General features: G+C 42.6%; 1 pseudogene; it reads left to right on the plus strand.

Moving 5' to 3' along the window:
- The first annotated feature begins 6,439 nt into the window (after window positions 1–6,439).
- Window positions 6,440–17,742, plus strand: LOC133907197 (carotenoid 9,10(9',10')-cleavage dioxygenase 1-like; annotated as a pseudogene).
- The last annotated feature ends 1,615 nt before the right edge of the window (window positions 17,743–19,357 follow it).

Below are 19,357 nucleotides of genomic sequence, written 5' to 3' on the forward strand. Positions count from 1 at the left end.
TTCCACCACTGGCTGTGAAATGCTAAGCTTCCTCGACGCCTACTCCAGATACTCCAGGTGTGGATGGCAACGGAGGATGAGAATAGGACCAGCTGTATTACCCCCTTCGGAGTATACTGCTATGTCCGGATGCCCTTTGGTCTTCGAAACGCCGGGGCCACGTTCTCCCACCTAGTACACAAGGTCCTGTAACAGCAGTTGGGCCGCAACGTCGAGGCCTACGTAGACGATATCGTGGTGAAAAGCCAACTAGAAGCCACCCATGTTGCCAACCTACAACAAACATTCAACAGCATCCGAGCCACTGGCGTACGGCTAAACCCAGAAAAATAAGTATTTGGCAGTAGAGGTGAAAAAATGCTAGGATATCTTGTCTCCCAAAGGGGCATCAAGGCCAACCCGGGCAAGATTCGTGCTATCGCAGAAATGTCGCCTCCCGCCAATCCTAAAGAAGTACAGCACCTGGCCGGCTGCCTCGCAGCCCTCAGTCGCTTCCTCGCAAAATCCGCTGAGCACGACCTCACTTTGTTTAAAATGCTAAGGGGCTTCGAGACATTTAGCTGGACACCGGACTGTCAGGCAGCATTCTAGGCCCTAAAAGCGCACATTTCCCACCTCGAAACACTCACGATGCCCCTCCCCGATGAATTACTAGTCCTGTACCTATCCGTCTCCGCATCCGCCGTAAGCGTCGCCCTGGTACAAGAGGAAAAAAGTAGTGGTTGCCCCACTCAAAGGGTTGTATACTACGTCTCGGAGGCCTTAGCCGGGGCCAAGACATGTTACACTGACCTCGAAAAAATAGCCTACGCCATGCTGATGGCCTTGTGCAAGCTCCGGCACTACTTCCTTGCCTACGACATCACTGTCCCAACCTCATACCTGCTTGGTGACATGTTTCATAACTGGGAAGCGATGGGACGCATCGGCAAGTGGGTGGTAGAGTTAGCCCCCTTCGAAGTAAGGTTTGTAGCCCGCACTGCCATAAAATCCCAAATCTTGGCAGACTTCATCGCCGAATGGACCCCAGCACCAACCGAACCCACCACTACACCCACCCAAGACATCTAGACCATCTACACCGACGAAGCATACTACTCCACGGGTGCCGGAGCTGGCGCGGTCCTCATCTCCCCCATAGGCCAGCAGGTTCAATACACCGCTCGCCTAGATTTCAAGACGACCAACAACATAGCTGATATGAGGCCGTCCTCTTAGGCCTCCGAAAGGCCTGAGCCTTAGGAACACCCAAAGTCATCATCAGAACCGACTCTCAGATCGTCGTCGGTCATGTCAATAAGGACTTCCAAGTCCAGCATCCAGACATGATAACATACCTCGAGGCCATTCACAAAGCCGAGGCACACTTCCACGTCATATCAATACAAAGCATACCATGGGCGGACAACAATTAGACAAACACCTTAGCAAAGGCTGCAGGCACAGGTAAAGACCCACTAATAGGCACCTTCCTCGAGACCCTGCACCAGCCGACCGCCAGAACCCTTGACGAGACAGCCGTTGCCATCCTCCTCATCCAAACTGCGGACTTGAGGGCCCCCCTCCTATCATTCCTAAGAGGAAGAGAAGAACCGGATGACTCAATTGCACTCCACCGCATCCAGCATCACGCCAGGGGCTACCATCTCATAAATGATGTCCTTTACAAGATAGGTGTCTATGCTCCCCTCCTTTGATGCATTACTAAACAAGAAGGAGCCGACCTCCTCAGGGAAATACACGAAGGCCTTTGCGGCAATCATCTGGCGCCTCGTGCTCTAGCCAGAAAGGCACTTCGCCAGGGGCTCCATTGGCCTACGATCATGTAAGATGCGTAAGAACTCGTCTACACCTACCAAGGACGCTAATGGATGGGACGACGAAGTCACTGACCTAAAACTCCTTTACAACCAATCACCCCTATCTGGCACCTGGCTCGTTGGGGTATGGACCTCATCGGTCCATTTCCCCGCACCAAAGGAAACCTCTAGCATGAAGTGGTCGCATTGGAATATTTCTCTAAATGGGTCGAGGCCAAACCCCTCACTGCGATCACATCAAAAGATGTCCAGAAATTCTTCTGAAAGAACATAATCTACCACTTAGGTGTCCCACAACAGCTCACGGTGGACAACGGCACACAATTCAACTCTGGGCCTTTTACACAGTTCTGCGATGACCTCGGCATCAAATTATGCTTCGCAGCAGTTCGACATACTCAATCCAATGGAGCCGTCGAAAGGGCCAACGGTAACATCCTCTCCAGTCAAAATCGCTGCCTCGTCGGCTTAGCCCGAGACCTATGGGTCAATGAATTACCCAAGGTTTTATGGTCCCTCCGCACCACTGTCACGCAGGCCACCGGGTTCACACCCTTCCGCCTCCTATACGGAGACGAACCCATGACCCCCACCGAGGTCAAGGCCTGCTCACTTAGGGTACAACTCCCACAAACTGGCGGAGAAAGGGAGCTCTCCCTCGACCTTACCGAAGGCACGCGGCTCCACGCCATTCAGAACCTAGATCACTACATTAAGAAAACTAAGCCTTGGTACGATCCAAGGATTGCGTCACGAAACTTCAAACCCGGCGAATTAGTCCTTCGACGCGCCCTAGCCCGGGAAAGCTACGCAACAAATGGGAAGGCCCATACCTGGTCCTCAAGTCTAACAGACCCAATTCCTACCGACTGGCCGATACAGAGGGGACCTCCCTCGACACAGTTGGAATGCAGAGACCCTCCGCAAGTATTATGTATAAGGAACCCCAGGCTCAATACCCAAAAAAAACCCAGCATCTTGAAGGCATAAAGCCTCCGTGCTAGACGGGCATTTCGTCCGCCATCTTTAAGGTCTCACCAACCTACGTGGCGGATAGGCAAAGACCGCTCCAGCATGTTGAAGGCATAAGCCTCCGTGCTGGACAGGCATTTCGTCTGCCATCTTTAAGGTCTCGCTAACCTACATGACAGATAGGCATCTGCCGCTCCAGTGCTTCGAAGGGACCAACCCCCGCCTGGTGCAGTAGGGGCAACTGAAGTGAAGCAGCCACACGAGCGCTGGACCTCGCATAGACCTCCGTGGCCCTAACTATAACCTTCGTGGCACACCGAAGCTAGAAGAGCGGCATGACCGATGCCTTTGAGTCGGAGGGCAGTGGTAGACATCGAGCCCCTAGGCCGCTCAAGGAATCAAAGGTAATCCAGGCCACCTTCAACGCTAGCGCCATTAACTGCTGGCACTCCAAACGTAGTGCCCCCTCCGTTGCCCGAACCTCCTCCAGCTCTCGCCGCATATTTACCACTGCCACCCGAAGGGTGTCAACGTTACTCTCAGTAGACACGTGAGCTACATTGGCCGCATCTGCAACCTCCTTCACCTCCCGGAGGTCTTCGGCAGCCTTCCGCACCTCAGCCTTCGCACGCTCACGAAGCACCATCTCCTCATGAAGACAGCCCTCCACGGACTCCGCCCATTTTGGGGCCTCTTCCAAAGCCTGGCGTCCGCCACCTCCCAATGCCCTCATCAAAATTACTTGCTACAAAGCATCACAAAAAGATGGAAAAAGACAAGATGAGCTACTCAGGACCCAATATCGGACTCGGCGATCATAACTAATATTACCGACCTGAAGGACCGCAGCCGCCAACCGCGCCACCAGCTCCTCAAGGGGACGCTGGGCCAACGATCGCTCGACCTCCCCACTGCGGAGTAGAGAGGAGGCCATGGCAAAAGCCCTTGATTCCTCTGGGCACAGTGCGAAGTCATCCGAGGTTAGGATCCCGAGGCTAGGACCCCCCTCAATCGCTCTGAAGGGACTCTCAGTGGAGGGCACGATGCCTCAGGCACCAGCTGCCGTGAGTGGGCCACCAACTGACTCAGGGCCCCGTAGGAATGAAGCCACATCCCCCAAGACGGCCCTCAGAGACCCCTCCAGAGTAGTCCCTGATCTCCACTAGGCCTCCGGGGCCTCGAGGGGTGGAGTCAAGGATGCATCCACCTCGAAGGTCACTACGAAAAAGAAATACAAATTAAGATCCCAGTGCATAACCAAAAGAATATGACTAACAAAGCAAACCACACCTGGTTCCCCCAAACCTCTTACAAGAGGACCCGTAGCATCCTCAGCATCCGAGACAACAAGACTGAAGTTAAAGTCCACGGAGGCCATGCCTCTCCGTTGGCTCTGGCCATGACCCGCAATATCCAGGGAGGCCTGGTCCTTCCCTCAGTCGTCGCTGCCACCCTGGCCCTCACCTCTGGACTGATCGCTCACGCTCCCAACCTACCTCAGGTGCTTCTTCCGAAATAGGGGCACCTCTGATGACTCGACTGTCGAACCAGTATGCGAGCCTCCGGATATTGAACACCGCCGGGCCTAGAGTATCCTCGCACGAATGGGGGGGCCTGCACGCGCTCATTTTCCAGCAGCCCTAGGCTCTGGAGGATCCTGCCATGCCAAAACCCCCACACCAAGGTAAAAGCAAACATGATTGTACCGCTCCCAACTACATGCCAGGGCCACCCGCCGCTCCCACTCTGCGATAGTAAGGGGCCTAGGATCACCTCTGCGATCTCCGCCACATGCTCCAATGGGAGGCAGCTCTCTGAAAGAGAAAAGAAGGCTAACATCGGTAAATCGAGAACCCAACTACAAAGGGAACTCACTAGCACTGACAGGCGGACCAGAATACACCTTCGGCCACTCTTCCACACCTTGCTCGAAAACGTAGTCCCAGCCCGTTTGGAGGGGCCAGACATGCAACATGGTGAACTCCTCCACAAGGTCACGTATGCTCATTTCTCGGCCACCCTCCAGAGAAGGGCTAGTCGTGAGGCGAACTGGTTGTCCGTAATCCCCATCTCCGACTCCGAAAAATACGCGATATCCCGATTCGTGGAGCGAAGGGGCGATACAGGGCCAGCGCTATAGTAAAACCACCGCTACAACCAGCCGGTATACTACCCACTGTTAATGGCCTTCGCTGGGAAGGCATCGCGATACTGCAGCCATATCTGGAAGTTGATCAACTTTAGCTGGCAGCTAGCAAAGTGGAGGGCCACGAAGAAATCCGCCCTCCCTTCACATTCCCCCGCCCGCATAGCCCACTCAAAGGTGGTCAAGCGGGCAATGGCATTGGCGTGGAGCTGCGAAAGCACCACGTGAAAGTGGCGGAGCACCTCTTCAAGCAACGGCACCGAGGGAAAACCCATGCCCGCCTCAAAGAAGGCTTCAAACACCATAACCTCATGGGCTAGAGGCTTCAGGACCTCCTCGCCCAGCGAAGGCTGAGCGACAGCTCAGGAGGGGATCTTCCCCTCCCTAACCATCCGGTTGAGCTCCTCGTCACCATTGAAAGATGCTCCCAGCGTAGTGGTTTGCCGGGAGTGGCTTTTGCTGGCACGCCAGAGCTCCACTCCCGGCGGTAACCCCATCAGCAATGGGGAAGCCGATGACACCTGAGGGTCCCCCACCGTGGCAACTCTTTCCATCTCCCCCGTCACCCTCGGCTTCACTCAGGGTACTCAAGTCAACCATATGAACCGCAAGAGGGTGGCGAAAGGTGCTGGATTACGAGAGAGAGGGGAGTAGGGATCAAGGAACAATTCACACAAGGCAAAAGGCGCTAAAGACAAAGGCAGAGGAGAACGAGGAGTTGGTGAAAGGGCTGCTCTGGGCAATCCCCCTCCTACTACAAATAGGGAGCAACTTGCCCCTCCAGGCAGTGGGCGCACGCGCTGTCCTTTCAGCTGCCATGCCGAAATCATGGGGGAGCAAAACCGACTCCCTTGCCCCCCCCCCAACGACAAGATGACACGTGTCCCACATCCCGCCAGATAGAGCAGGACTACACCTCTCCCCAAGGCGCATTCAATGCCCCCAGTTGCCAACGCCATCCAACATGTCGTTCCGTTACCCGGGTCAAATCGTCCCTGACAAGCCAAGCGATTCTCGAACCACGAGCCATCAACCACAAGCTAGGGACTGTCGGGGGCCCTGCTCTGAAGGAACTGCAGGCCCGACCACTCCGCTGGCCGCCCTCACGAGGGGCTAATGTTGCGGGTCATTTTAAGGACCCAAGACGGCACCTTGTCTTAATTAGCTCATCCTCCCAAAGGCTCGGCCTATCAAAGCCTCCACGTTCTAAAGCCCTGGCCTTCCGAACTCAGCCTCCCGAAGGCTCGGTCTTCGAGGCTTCAGCCTCCCAAAGCCTCCCCCTTCTGAAGCCCCGGCCTTCTGGAGCTCAGCCTCCCGCAGGCTCGATCTCCGAGGCTTCGGCCTCCCGCTACCCGGGCCGGCTTCCCGGAGGTTACTGGGTGAGTCATCAGGCCTCAAGAAAAATCTACCAAAAGGGAAGAACCAGTTGTACTTTGCCTGTGAGGAGGTGACCGGTATTAAATGCCTAGGCTAGTGGACGCCGCTCTGACACCCCGGCACAATGGTACCTATCCTGACACCTCTGGCAGTGCGGCATCGGGCCGCACTTGGCGACCGGCTCGCCACCTTCAAGGGGTAGGCACCACGATAATTACCACAGTGGATATTTATCTCCCCACAGGATAGAAGGTAGTTATCCGAGATAAGGCTCAGTAATTTAGCTGGATCTTGGATATTTATATGTTATGATAACTTGTACGCCAAGCTACGCATGGCCCTATAAATAGGAGGCCATGGTCCTCGTCGAGCATAGACCCAACAGAACGGCAAAAATAGAAACATACCACAGCGAACGCTATGATACTCCCCTCCCAGAGTGACACATTTTTCTATCATCAATATATTCGTGGTGTTCCTTCCTCTCAAACTTCGTCTCCAAGATTGAGTCTCCTCCTTAGAAGAAACTCTCATCGTACTTACTAGGGCAACACGAACTCTTGCTCCAACACTAGTACTTATGTGGTGGGATGGTAAGGACGTATTGCATGAGTTGAGAGGTCCCAGATTCGAGTGCCACGAACCAAACACATGTGTATTTGGTGTGAAAAATCATGTGACTTGTGACTTGTGATGGCGTGATTGCGGGGAGGAGGGGGTACCTGGTCGAGCAAAAAAAGGTCGATTCAGGGACCGATTACCAGTGGCGGACCGCTTAAGGAACAACTTGTGTAGTCCTATTACCAGAGACGGTCTGCTTAAGGAACCGCCAATGGAAACCTATTACTAGAGTCGGTTCACTTAAGGAACCGCCTATCTAACAGGCAGTTTCTATTGGGCCTATGGAAATTGTCTATTTCCATAGGCGGTCTCTTTTGGACCTATGGAAATCGTACATTTCCACAGGCTTTAGACTAGAGGCGGGTGGCTAAACGCCTATGGAAATGGGTTATCACCCACCTCTAGAAACTGTTTCTGTAATAGTGACATTATTCAAAAGTACATAAATATGGATGTGATACAATCATCTCTATGACTGCCTCTAGGCCATATCATCAATAATCTCCCACTTGCACAAGAGTCAATCATGCAAGTGTCTAATACCCATAGCTCTCATGTGCACCTCATGCTTCAATCGTAGGAGTGGCTTCGTCAATATAGAAATCTGTGTGCACCTTGCATCTATTTACGTTACCTCTATCTATAATCTCTCATATGAGGTGATAGCGATGTAGTATGAGCTTGAACTTCTGGTGCGACCTAGGCTCCTTGGCTTTTGTAATAGCTTCACTATATCACAATAGAGGGACAGGATGCACTAGAGACCACACCCAACTCAAAAACAAATTTTCTGATATAAACAACCTCCTTTGCAGCTTTAGAAGTTGATATGTACTCGGCCTTCATCATGGAATCAGCAATCATTTCTTGCTTGGAACTCTTCCAACTCACTGCTGCTCCGTTGAGACAAAACATAAAACTAGATTGTGATCTAGAATCATCCTTGTCAGTTTAGAAGATAGCATCGATGTAACCACTTACAACGAGCTCCTGCTCAGCTCCATAAACTAGGGACATATCCTTAGTTCTTCTCAAGTTCTTAAGAATATTCTTAACTGCTACCCAATAAACTTCACATGGGTTAGATTGGTATCTGCTCATAACACTTGGAGCATATGAGACATCCATGCGTGTACAAAGCATGGCATACATGATAGATTCAACAGCGGAGGCATATGAGATCGCACTCATCTTGTCTTATTCATCAGGTCCTTGGGACACTAATTCTTGCTAAGACTAATGTTGTGTGACATTAGCAAGAAATCTTTCTTGGAATCATGCATATTGAACCTTTTTAATACCTTGTTAATGTATGTACTTTGTCATAATCCAATTAGCCTTTTCAATCTATCTCTATAGATCTTTATACCCAAAATGTATTCTGCCTCTCCTAAATATTTCATTGAGAAACTCTTTCGTAATAAAGATTTGATAACGTAATCATTGCAATATCATTTTTGATCAATAATATGTTATCTACATATAAGACCAGAAACACAAGTGTGCTCCCACTAGCTTTCTTGTAAACACAAGGCTCTTCGTCATTCTTGATGAAGCCAAACCCTTTGACCACTTCAACAAAATGAAGGTTCCAACTCCAAGATGCTTGCTTCAATCTATAGATAGACTTTTGAAGCTTGCATATTTTCCCAGTATTTTTTGGATCGACAAAACCATCAGACTATGTCATGTATACATCCCCACTTAGGTTTCCATTAAGGAAAGCTATTTTGACATCTATTCAACACCTTGAATATACTTGAAGCATTTTTCCATCAATCGTGCTTTATAGATTTGAAATTTTACATCAATTTCTATCTTTTTCTTAAGAACCCATTTATACTCAATAGTTTTAACACCATTCGGTGGATCAACCAAGTTTAAACTCGATTATCATGCATGGATTCTATTTCAAATTTCATGGCTTCAAACCATCTCTCAGAGTTCGGTCCCACCATTGCTTATGTACAAGATTTTTGCTTATCATTGTCTAACAATAATATGCCACACTACTTTGTGGTTAGAAACATGAACCTCTCATGTGCATGACGAGCCCTCTCTAACCATCGTGGGGATAGTGCCTCCACAACAGGCCTTGCAATATTTTGCACTTCCTGTTGAGGTTTAGTAGGAGTTAAAACACTTTTCGATGGTTCCCAAATTTCATCAAGTTGCATTGTGCTCCCACTAACTCTCTTTGAGAGATACTCTTTCTCCAGAAAGACACCATTTTGGATGATAAACACTTTGCCTTCTTCCTAGTTATAGAAGTAATATCCTTTAGTTTCTTTATGATATCCCCACAAAGAAGCATTTATCTGATTCGGGAATGAGTTTATCGGATGTCAAACGTTTTACAAAGACCTCAAAACCCCATATCTTAAGAAAAAATAGCTCAGGACACTTCCCAATCAACATCACATATGGCATCTTTTATATAACTTCAGATGGAATCATGTTTAATGTGAAACAAGCAGTTTCTAGAACATATCCTCAGATGTATAATGGAAGATTAGATTGGCTCATCATAGACTAAACCATGTACAACAAAGTTTGGTTCCTTCGTTCGGACACCCCTTCCATTTAATTCTACAATGCTTTAGATGATTACCAAATTCATGACTCAAATATTCATCTCCATGATCAGATCACAAAAATTTAATTATCTTGCATATTTGATTTTGTACTTCATTCTGAAACTCCTTGAACTTTTCAAAGGATTCAGACTTGCTCCTTATTAAGTAGATGTACTACCTACTAAAGTCGTCGGTAAAAGTAAGGAAGTACTGAAAATCACCTTTGGCTGTAGAGCTCATTGGTCCACATACATCTGTATGTACAAGGGCCAATAAGTTACTCGCCCTTTCTACTTGACCGGTGAAAGGCATCTTAGTCATCTTGTCAAGTAAACAAGATTTACATGTATCGAATGATTCAAAATCAAATGAATCAAGAAGACCATCTTTATGGAGCTTCAACATGCTCTTCTCATTTATATGACCAAAGCAAAAATGCCAAATAAAAGTGGGATTCAAATCATTAGGTCAAAACCTCTTTGCATTAATGTTATAGACAGGAACATCCCAAGATCTAGAATATATAATGCATTAACTAATTGAAAAGTACCATAGAGCATATTATTCAAATAAATTGAACAATACTTGTTTTTTTATTATGTATTCATAACCATCTTCTTCCGAACATAAAGAAGAAATAATATTTTTGCCCAAGGATGGAATGTAAAAACAATTATTTAATTCCAAAGCTAATCATGGGGGTAACAATAATGAATAAGCCAACATTATGGCAGTGGTGACATGCTTCATCAGCAGCGGGACCAGACTTAGACTTTCCAACAGGCTAAGGTTTTGAGCTTGAGATCTCATCTGAAGCTTTGGCCTTGACCTTATGCTTTGTCTTCTTATTATCCTTTTGAACCATCATCACATGATTAGAGATTTTCTTAATGCTTTTCTAAACTGTCTTAAGAATCCCATACAATCCAGTCATACTTTTTCTCTATGCTATCCATATGAAAATCCAAAATGAAAGGCTCAAAGCTTGCACAGAGCGACTGGAGAATCGCATCCATAGCCAACTCTAGGCTAAGGGAAAAACCAAGTTTTTCTAGGATCTCGATGTAATCAATCATCTTGATCACATGATGACTAATTGGACTGTCTTCTACCAACCTACAGGCAAATAAGGACTTATAAGTGTTGAACCTCTTAGCCTTAGTTTTGTTCTCAAACAAGCTAAAAGAAGTCCCACTATTATATCGTCTGTATTCTCATATTGCTTATGAAGCTCAGAAGACATAGTGGTAAGCATGAGATAAACATCAAGTGAATTATTGGTGTACTTCGCATAAGTCCTCTGATCAGCAGCAATTGCATTATGAGCTAGTTCATCATAATAGGGAACCTCTAGAACATATTCTTTTTTTCTCTTGTTTGATAACAATTCTCATATTACAATACCAATCAATAAAGTTTGTTCTAGAAAGCTTTTCTTTTTCAAGAATTGATCGCGTTAAAACTAGAATTGATTTAGCAGTAGGTGCCATGATCTACAACAGGAATAGCAAAGCGTGGCTTCTTGCCTCGGGACACTAGGGTGTGGTCTATGATCAGGTTGGCCTATTCTATTCATGTGTGTTCTTCCACGGATGGCGTGCTACGACGCATGAACATGCAAAGTTTAGCGTTACGTTTATGTGAATCTTCCATTAAACAATTTAGTAAAAGATACTCCCGCTATATGCTTTAAAACCGTTTCTCTCTAACGACATACATCAGGTCAAGATCCATATTCAACGTAAGTTCTAGTGAGCTTTGGCATCACTGCTAGAAACCTAATGACATAGGTAAGCAATACTTTACTAATCATATCATATATGATTCTTGTTTGTGGGGTGGCATCCAATGCTCCGTCACCCAACTCCACGCCCCAAAGCCCAAAACCATTTTGATAGCTTTGTGAAGTAAACCAATATTATACGTATAAATGTCTGACATCCACCCTATCTAGTTAAGACAAATGGTGGCACCCTGCTTTTGCAGACCTACCAAACAATGTTCAAAACCTATGTAGGTGCCGCTAATGGAAGGGCATCAATTACCCTTAATTTTTTTAGAAAAGCTATTCTATCATGTAAACGTATCCATCTCATAGCAAATATTAATGAAATGGCATGACAGGAATTTAGATAAATATCACAGGCAATCATATTAAACTGTGATATAGTATGGCCACCTCACATGGTGATCTCCATCGCCACGCTCCTTGTGCTTCATGCCATCATGCTTTAGGCCTCCATGATCATATACTAGGCTACTACACCTAATAGATAGTAATGAATTACATAAGAATATGAAACATCACATGTCGGCACGTAGGCCATTATATAATAACCTTTGGCTATAATTAACCATGACATACAGGCTATGAAAATTACACACATGCATCATATACATATAAAAGGCATATTATTCACAAATTCCCTGCAAAAACAAGAGTAGAATTAAATTATAACAGCATGATGTGAACACACTATCCTTAAAAACCCTACACCTGGAGAGCACAGCTATCGTCTAGTGCTAACATCTAGTGCTCCATATTGTTAGGGAATGGGTAGTCTATGATACCATAAAACAAAATTTTCTACTGCATTCAACAAGGAAACAATACAAATAGGGGATCATGGATCGTTACCACTAGATGCACAGCACAGCGGAAGAAGAATTAGAGAAGACCAGTCCAACATCGTGCGCGTCGATTTAGAGGAAGTAGTTGAAGTTAGCAGGGTGATCATCCTTTACACACGATCTCCTCCTCGAGTAGTTGTCAAGCCAATCAGCGCCGCAGTTGTAGCAGTGCCTCTACAGTATCCACGTATCCTAGGAGAATACTAAGTGTTGTTGTGCTAGCACCACATGCACGGATAGGGTTTTGGAAGGTTGGGTGGTGAGGGTGTGGCTAGGATTTGGAGTGTTGAACCGTATGCGCCCTCCCCATCGCCTCCCCTTATACAGAGCCTACTAATGGGCTCCCACATTGGTGGCCCTTAAGACTCTAATCCCTCATGGATCATAATCCAATCGAACTCACTAATGAATCCAATCCGTATATGTTGTTTCAACCCATTATGTGTGTCTCATTAGGTTCACGTATAAATGGCACACCTCGAAAATCCTTTTCCAAACCAAAATCATCAGTGGTCCCTACTAGGGTATATTGACTCACGAGTATACATAAATATTATATCAACTAAACCTTGATATACATATGCACCAATATCTTTGCATCACGATACTAGTCAATCTCAAGGAGAGACACATGTCATCCTTATGATAGCTCAACCATTCACTCAATCTTGTAGTGGATTACTAAATTTGTGATTAACTCTTTAATCATATTGCATAGCCATAAACTTTCTAATCCAACCACATTGAGGAGAAATATCTCTCTTGTTATATAGGAGGGGCAAATTCTATCTTAATCACTCACACGCCATGACATGTTTCATAGCAAACCCAAAAACTACCTTCATGAGTATCCAGTTACGGAGTAGAATTTGACAGCCCCAAAGTGTGCCTCCACATATTATGGGAATCAATGATGATCTCAGGTCTAAGGATCCTATAGGTACACCATCTGAAATTACAACCAATGGCACACCATATAACAATTCCAGCAATATCTCAAGATGGGTCTTTCCAACATATTCTCTAACATGTGTCTCTATTATTGATTTGATATCTCCATAGATGATCATTAATCAATACATATGCTAGTATGTGAATATATGTGATAGTCTGCGAATCATTATTGTCCCACATAATGATATAAGACTAGGGATCATTTAGAATACCATCATAATAAAACAAAGCGCTACACAAATAAGTCACATACTTGCTAATCAATGTAAACAATAATTATCCAAGGAAGCGAATAGCACATTATTCAAAAGTACATAAATATGGATGTGATACAATTATCTCTATGATTGTCTCTAAGGTATATCACCAACACATAGAACATTATAAAGTTGACAGATTGGGATCATAACATGTGTGATTTGTAATACTTTTCCACTGCATTAACATTGGATTATGGGAAAATAAATATTTTATGATAAAATGATTAACAAGTTATCATCCAACTAATTATGTAAACTTTTGGATGGATTGATCTCTTGCACTCATCAGAAGATCCATGTCTTATATTGAACTATTTGAACAGGTCTGAACCCTCTCAATCTGATACATGCAATCGCAAATTATTTCTTTAGTTCAACACAATACATCTATTTTGAAGGCCACAGAATGCCTCATGCTGTGTACTTTAACAAGACAAGTGCAGGACAATGGAATATGTCATATAAGAACAAGTATGTGGATTCAGAAACCTTTGAATTAGATAGACAAAAGAGCAAAGTGGGTTTTATACCAGCTGCTGACGGTCAACCTTATGCAATGCTAGTTGCATTTGCTTTTAATATGGTATATTAGTATATCTTACAAACTCTGACAATACATACATACATACATAAATACATACATACATACATACATACATACATACATACATACATACATACATACATACATACATAAGATCAAGCGGTAATCAAAGGCAGAAGCCAAGCTTAACATAGTTGATACTATCATGTACTACGTATTAATAAGCAACAAATTTATGTTTAAAAGAGATTGATGTACTCATCTTGTACTATGAACAATGATGGTGTATCCAACAAAAAACTTTAACCGGTCATAGTTAGTCACTTACCATATGAAAACTACTTTCTATGTGAATATTACAACATATTTTGGAATAACAAACATCTTTCACAAAGAAATATGTTGTGCTTGAGTAGAAGACAACAAAACACTTGGTACATTAGTGAAGTGAACAACTAAACTCAAAATTATTATCCTGTCAGTATTTTAGCTAAACTTGTCCAGAACATGTAAGGAAGTGTGGGCATTGGTTGGTATAGTCATCTACAATACTGTGGGTGCACAACAATCCTTTAGTTCTGAAGCCATATTCAAATGTGTATGTTTGGCATCTTAGAGAATGCACATATGGGGATGTTAGTTTCCAGCTTACCTAATTTATGATTAGAAGGTGGAAATGTGGTTATCACTGTTTAATGATTTACTGGAAAATGTGGATGTCTCTGTTGAATCATTTACTCTTTGGAACTCTTGCCATTTGAGACTATAGGTATGAAATGCTGATAAGCATTGATGATTAAGCTACTTGTGGATACATCGGCTCAACTTTTCTTAATGAAAACATTAGTTTAACTTATGTGACTTAACTATTTATTTGTAGGTGTAGTTTCTATGTATCTTCTTCTATGATATTTACATAATTTTGTTATGTCATAGTTAAGATTTGGAAAGACCATGAAGGACAGTGCAAATACTAACATATTCAAGCATGCGGGGAGAGCTTTTGCTATTGCAGAAAATCATCTTCCATACGAAATTGACATCAATAAACTTGAAACTATAGGGCCATACAACATTAATGGAGCTTGGGACCAACCCTTTACTAGTCACCCAAAGGTATATAATGACATTTTGGTATTACTAAACTATAACTCTTCAACAACAAATGCTTACATGTCTACATTACTTGTTTCACAGACGGTTCATGGAAGCGGAGACCTAGTGATCATGGGAATAGGTTCTAAAAAACCCCACTATGTGTTTGGAGTAGTTTCATGTAAGTTCTGGAATGTAAATCACTTAGATCAAAAGAGTAGAAGAGAGATGACTATGAAACAAACAGTGTTATGTAAATCTGAAAATAATAATGTTATATTAGCACAATAATAGTTAAAAGAATGTTAAAAATTATACAAATCATTTCAATACAAATTTTTCAATTCATTGTGAGTTGCTTACACCATCAAAGTTTGAATAAGAAAATTTGTAGTTTAGATCTTATTACAATTGTTAACTATCGATGACCTTTGACATGAATAAGCTGATGGGCAGAGGCTTGTTCACAAGGTTGATCTCAAATATGATGAAGCAAGATTCATTCATGACATTGGAGTAACTAAGAAGTACCCCCTGGCTTGTTAATGAGACATATTAGATCATTCTTAACCACTACCGATTCTCTAAATACTATTTTCATGTATTAAAGGTATAACATTATAATGGACTATCCTCTCCAGTTTTGCATATCAAGGACACTTTTACAAAAGCAGTGAGTGAACTGATTTACTTGGTTATCCACTTCATTTACTATGTGAACATTTTTTGTTTGCAAGGTGTAATGCAGGTTGATTTGATTTTCCATAATATTCTGCCCATATTTCTCTTCAGAATATTTGATAATGATATGAATGGAAAATTGCGTATTGGAGTAATGCCTCGTCTTGGTATGCTGAATCCATCATATGGTTTGATGTGGAGAATCACTGCAGCTACCATTTAAATAATTGTTTTGAAGATGGAAATGAGGTAATTCTTAATAAAAGAGCAAAAGATCATAAAATAATTTACTTTGTTATTCAACGCATCGATAGTATTATAAGAGATGTAGGGCAATTATTAACATCTAAATGTTCATTGTGAACTACATTACATCATTTGTACTCAAATGCACCACTTTTCATGTCTCATGGGGCATATACCATACACCTCCTATCAATCTGCTGCCAATTTAACCCAAACATCATAAAGTAGAATCACCAATGATCAACGTAACAATGCTTGGATTCTAACTATTACATACATGGGACTTATATCTCATACTTGTAATCACACAGAATGAACATTAATCCTTGTCAAAGACTTCTCAAACACTCACGACTCCAATGTTTTGTACCCAATATGATGCAAGCATGGCTAAGATATCTCATTGTTCAATTTTGATCTTGATGTTTGTCCAATAACAATAACTTCCTTAGAAACTAACACACATGTATTTAATATAAAAACAACAATCACAATAACAACAAGAAAACCAAACTTATAGGTTCAAGCAGAGATTTGAGGGTAAAGAAGAGCCATAGCGACATCACATGTTTGGGTTCGAATAGTAGGAGAAGCTCCTTCTTTAGTTAGGTAATGCTAAATTTGTTGACCGGTCCTCAAAAGAGAAGAATGAAAATCAAACATATGATAAACAATTGGACAGTATATGCTAGTTCGAATTGGTTATGCCCTATACACATGACCATAAATGTCCCATGGATAATATTAATAATATATATCATCAGCACTGGATTATATCTTTCTATCTATCTAGGAAGCCCTTTCTATCCACTGATAGGAAAAAAAACTTTTGAGTAGGTTGTTGCCAGAGGTTGTCTCACACTTGGATCAGTACTCCCTAGTCCACCTCAAAATGTTGACAAGTCAAAGTGGTACAGAAGGGTCTTTTTACCACTAGATAAGAATTCAAAAAGATTTTGATCCTTTACTAGATGGCATTCTCTTTTCTCGCCCTTATGAGTGGAGGCTAAATTTGGAAAGTGGCATTACAAGTGAAGGTTATATTACTAGTGAGGAAGTTTGCAATGGATTTTCCAGTTATCAATGAAAAACTTATAGGAACTAGAAACAAGTATGGATACACTTAAGTCATTGATTCAGTAGCAACCAGTAAAATAGGTAACATCCTTAATTACTGCAGCATGGCAGAAATATTTTGTTCATTTTAGGTGTTCTTGTTGACAGACTTATTACAAACCACATGACATGCTATTATGTGTTCTTGTTATTTTAAGTAGCCTGCATCATCTCCAAAATGTTTCACGAATGTGACTGAATGTATGGATACAGGCTTGTTCAAGTACAAGATGATAGCAAAGCAACACTTTGACGAGCAAGATAAGGTTAGTAGTAAGTAAAAAATGTTGCACAAAGTTGCAGTTATATTTTATTAGTATATACTAAATTGTCTCACAAATAAACCTAGAAAAATGAACAATTGATTTCAATGGAGTATCATGCTTTACAAGAGAAACAGTTCTACTCTGGAGTTCAATTTATTGCCAAGAAAATGGAAGCAATGAAGATGATGGGTGGGTAATTACATGTCTCCATGATGAGGGAACTAACATCTCTCAGGTAGTTAAAGCGTGTACCTAGAAATCATGCATGTCATCTATCTTCGTATTTTCTCCCATTTATTTCCATAATTTATCGAACTTCTTGTCTTCTGTAGGTTTATATTATCGATGCTAAAAGATTTTTAGAGGGGCCAATAGCAAAAGTTACTTTACCTCAAAGGGTTCCTTATGGTTTCCATGGGAACTTTTTCTACAAGTAATCCTAAATGATGTGAAGTTAAACTTTACCTATAGGTAATTATGGAGATGATTGTATCTCTTCTATGTACTTGTGAGACAAATAATATGTTACTAAATGATGCGAAGTTAAACTTTACCTATAGGCAACCATGCATGAATTTTTCCATGAAGATAGGTTTGTTATGTGATGGTATTCTAAATGATCATTAATCCAGAATGTTAGTCTCCAGAATATGGGTCTCAGTCCATACAGTGCAGCTGCATATTGGTCCATGGTGGACTAGGTGCACATCGCTAGGCCACTTTGGCTAAGTTGGATAATTGATATGCTCTTATGCAAGGAGTACATTTTGTTAAAGTAAAGAGAGATCGAGAGATTGGACACAAATTAGATAGTGTAGAATAAAAATTCATTGATTCATTGCATTTTATATGTTATATAAAGATGAAAGAGTGTTGTTGGGGAGGCACCTCTCCCCAACAGACATGAATAAAGAGATGCATGTTGGGGATATATCTCTTCCTAACAGGCATGAATTGATCATTTCTCAACACTCCCCCTTGATCAATTTTGTCATCTGTATATAGCACAATGAAAAACTCCTCTAAAAACCCTGTGGGAAAAATATGAGGAGAAAGAGATCGATTGTAATATTCCATTGAAAACTCCTTAAAAACCCAGTGGGGAAAAATCTTAGAAGAAAATGATATAGCATGTATGATTGCATTGATATTGCCTCATTAAAAACCTTATATGAGAAAACTAGAGAGTAAAACTTATAAAGAGAAAAAGAGTGCAATATATATGATTTGATGATCATAAACAGGTTATGAACTAGGGATTGACTCCCCCTGAACTCTGCAATTCTCGAAGTCCTCGTCATGCCAATTCCACGAATACATTTTAGGAATATTAAAGTGGGCAATGACTTAGTGAATAAATATGCTAGATTTTCACATAACTTCATTTGCAAGATATCTTATGGCAATATGCTTTGTAATATTGCACTTTATATAATATGTATGCATTTAAGCAATACAAGCAGTATTATTTTGGTAGATAATTGTGGGATATTCTGATGAATCTATACCATATGATCCTAGAATATGATTAATCATTATGCGAAGCAATACACTCATGTGATGCTGCATATAATGTAATTGCTTCAGAAAAATCAATGGAAGTAGCAACTAGAGTTTGATTTTGATGATTTCCATGATAAGGTTGTACTACCATGTAGGAAAATAGAACCGGTTGGACAATAAACCAGCATTGGTATATCCTACCATGACCATGTCTTGATATTCTGATAGAATAAATCAAGATCATTTGTACATTGGAGATATTTGAGGATATTCCATAAGCTGATCATATGTCTTTTGTTGGAGCTATGTTGTGTCTAGCTAATAACTCGACTGCAAATGCAAACTTAGGTCTGAGGCAATTTGCAAGATATCCAAGTGCTCCAATCATACCAGGATATGGAACTTCATGTTCTGGACCTCGTCATCACTTTTATGTCCAAATGGATATTTATCCACACCAAGGGATCGAATGATCATAGGTGATTTAGATGGGATTCCTGATGGAATGTGCTCAAGTTATGGACTTAAGCAAACTTTGTTTTAACTAAG

The sequence above is a fragment of the Phragmites australis genome, chromosome 24 (assembly GCF_958298935.1).
Source record: "Phragmites australis chromosome 24, lpPhrAust1.1, whole genome shotgun sequence".
NCBI lineage: Eukaryota > Viridiplantae > Streptophyta > Magnoliopsida > Poales > Poaceae > Phragmites > Phragmites australis.